Genomic DNA, 3,825 nt, shown 5'->3' with positions numbered 1-3,825 from the left:
AAGTCGATTCAGTCGACTGAAGTGTAGCTAAATCGGAGCACATCGCAAGCAAGAGCAAGAGCGAGAGCAGCAGCGCGAGCAAGAGCAAGAGCAAGAGCAGACCAGGCTGGGGACCGAGAGCAAGAGCAGAGCAGCAGCGCGAGCGAGAGCTACAGCAGCGGCTGCTCCTACTGATGTGGACGTTGCCGCCGAGGGAGCGACACCGTGGAGGAAGTGGCCGGCGCCGCCGCCGTGGATTGAGCCGCGCCGTGTCGGCTCGGGACCGAGCGCCGGCAGCACAGTGAGATCGAATCAAGAAAAAAATGCGGCGATTAATGTACAACCTCTTTGGTGGCGCCGATTAGGCCGCAGCTTCATCCGAGGAAACGGTGATGATGATGCTCTTCTGGTGGCGCAGGTGAAGACGGCGGTGTGGGAATGGAGGTGGCGCGAAAGACGAGGGGAACATCGAGGCAGCTCCTTGGAGGTGGAGGACGGGGTGGCTGAACCGCCGGGACGAACAGATCGACGACGGATCCTCATCCGGTACGGTGGATGAGGGACGTCGAGGTGTTGCTGTGGACGACGTCGTCGGGGAAGAGGCTCCGGCTGGGTGGCGGACGGAGCAGGGTGTGGGGCTTCGCGGATTTTGCCGGCCTCGGTGTACAAATGGGTGGGCGGATGGGATGGGAGTGGGGAACCATGGCTTAGGGACGCGCTTGTCCGAAATGTGGGGTAAGTTACGAAAGTACCCCCACCGATTTGAGGCGGTTCTTTTGGTTCAGGGGTATCACAGGCATTTCGCGTGTCGGGATTTCACAGGAGGTGGGAGGTTTCGCGCGCGTTGTAATTTTGGAATAGCAAGGCACGGGTTGAGATGGAGGGAGTTGTCAGAGCACAACGAGACAAAGATATATCTTAAATATTTCGGGCGAACAAGGCACGGGTTGAAATTTCCAAACAAGCCTAACGTGTACTGTACCAAATCAATTCGCACTACAAATGTCATTCAAAACTTTGAATTCATGTTATGTTCAATTAAAATATTTCGCTACGTGTATAATGCATGCAACCTAGTACTCAAATGAACGTTTTAGTGCATTCCAAACGTATATACTACCGCTTCAATATGAACTAAATTTGAATTCGTTTATCTATTTGAATAAGATCTACAATAATGATTGTTGTGAAGTCAAAGCATTTGAATTTGTTTCTCTCTTTTAATAAGATCTACAATCATCATTATTGTCAAGTTAAACCATCGTTTGTGTATTATCTTCACTGCACACCACATGATTAGTCTCGAGTTACATATGAACTATGTGTACTATATGAACTCGAACTCGATTTTTTGAATCCACTTTATGTTGATTTCAAATCATAGTACATTTCAAGCTCTAGCTAGATCTTCAGAAACTAAACAATGTCTCATATGTATAATGTGTTTATCACATTATGTATGGTGCCCCTCCCCCTACGCCTACAAGTATTTAGATGTGAGTTGCAAACACCACACATTACCACAAATTCAAATAAAATGTGAGAATGTTCAATATATAGTATTGTTTAGATTGTTCGATATTTAGTTGTAAGCTGCAAACGCCACACATTATCACAAATTCAAATAAAATGTGAGATTGTTCGATGTACAGTATGGTTTAGATTGTTCGACATTTAGCTGTGAGTTGCAAACGACATGCATTATCACATTATGGTATAACATGTGCAAAACCACAACACGCGTATCACCGCTATATTCATGCATGCATATGTTTAAAACACTATGATCTCCTATTCAAATATATGAATCCACTTTCATATCAAATTATGATCTTTGTTAGTCTCTTACACCCACACAATCCTCTAACCTTTGTAGCTACCACTAACTTTCTCTCGTGCATGCACACGCCCTCCTCGGCCCCCTCCCTCGGCATTCTATCCATCGCGCACATTCATTTTTTTCTTTAGGTTGTTTTCCCACAGTCTCCACAACTCCTTTCCGACACACACCGATCGATAAACCTCTCAAGCAATGTCTACCTACAACATACACACGCACCTTCAATCTCCTCCTTTATGTGTCCTTGCCTCGTGTCTCTCATACGGTCCCACACACGTGTAAACTCTCGCCCCTCTTTTCATCGATCTCACAACCGCACACTCCTCCCCCTATCTAGCTAGTAGCTGGGCCTCTCGCACCACCTCCTAGCTCCATTCTCTCTGTCTATCCGTCTCGCCGGGCCTTAGTTGCCTCTAACAAATGGACGTACACCGACCGATCTCCCGCTATACATATAGCTAGCTAGGTCCTTATAACTCGTTTTTTCCCATGTGTCGATCAATCTACCTCATTAGTTATGTCTCTCCCTTCCTCCGACAAACAACAATTGATCTACCGATCTAGTTAGGTTTGCTTACCAAACACATGGTTCCCCTTCATCATCCATGGATGTGTCCCGACAGACCTATCACGCACAGGCACACACAGAAACACATCCCCACTCTTATTGATAATATTGCAGTTCCACCCTCAGTTTGTCTAGTAGGCCTCTCCCACCATCTTCGAGAAGCAACTCCATCACCCATCCAGCACTCTACCCCTCTCCCTCTCTCTCCTCTCTCTCTCTCTTTATCCCATCCTGTTTCCCGTCCTTCAGTTATGTATGGATGTCGACCGATCTCCCTCAAGACATAGCTGGGTCTCTCCTTCTCAACACATATACGAGTCGTTCTACCTCTATAGTTAGGCCTCTGCCTACCCATCACCCCACCCCCTCCCACACACACACACCGATACATCGAGCGCTCTAGTCATGTCTCCCTGCCACACACAAACTTGACCTGTGCCCTCTGACGTTCCGGTAGCTAGGTCAGTCGCCCTATATCTTTGACTTGCACACACACACAATTTCGATGGCTCTCTTCATCGGTCTCGCACCCACCCACTTGATCCTCTCTTCGACTCTATCGATATCTATGATCCCTCCCTCTCTTCTCGTGGATCGCCCGACCCTCTATATATATGATATGGATAGGCCTCCATTTCACACACATTGCATGCGAAATTGATACGTCATCGACACATATTCCCACAAATACATTCACAAAATCAACCTCCCTCCCCAAAACAAAAAACACTCACGAACGCACAAGCCATTTGTCTAGGTTTGTATCTCTCACACACACCCACGTAGGTGGGGGACGTGCACGAAGAGAAGAGGTGCACGCACGGCGCACGTACTCCCGTCTCTTTCCCAACCACACCCGCGCGGGTACACGGTGGAGCTCATTTCTGTACGAAAAGGCAGCCCACGTGGTAATTTGACACGTGTACTGGTTGTCCACTAGATGGAAGGAGGATCGTCTACCACGGGTGAACAAACAAATTGCGTCTTGACGTGTTATGTTAAAAAAGAGGCAAACCATGTGGGGCCTACCTTAGAGGCAAGGCTCTATACACTGGAGTAATTTTGATGTGTCCCGTCAACTCGCAGAACAAGGAGAAGCTTGCTTAGTACGCCGTTGTAACACCCTGAGAATCATGCTACAGTAACCCCCTCTGATTAAGCTAATCATATTGCTAAACAGGGCTAGATCACATTTGAACCACACCCTTGTCAAACTCCTAGTTCAAACTTCAATTAAATTTAAAAGTGGAAAATAAAAGTTTTCAAAAATTCAAACAAAAATGTTCAGTGGGTTCTAAATAATATACTGGTAATTATGGTGGAGAAATCACATTTTTATAAAATGTCTAAATACTTTTAAATGAAATAAAACAAAAAAGGAAATGAACAAATAAGAGAAAACAGAAAACAAAACAGTCAAAAGAAAAAAAGAGCAGGC

Source organism: Triticum aestivum, chromosome 4D (assembly GCF_018294505.1).
Source record: "Triticum aestivum cultivar Chinese Spring chromosome 4D, IWGSC CS RefSeq v2.1, whole genome shotgun sequence".
Lineage (NCBI taxonomy): Eukaryota > Viridiplantae > Streptophyta > Magnoliopsida > Poales > Poaceae > Triticum > Triticum aestivum.
The sequence above is the reverse complement of the archived record's forward strand: the minus strand, read 5'-3'. Positions refer to the sequence as shown.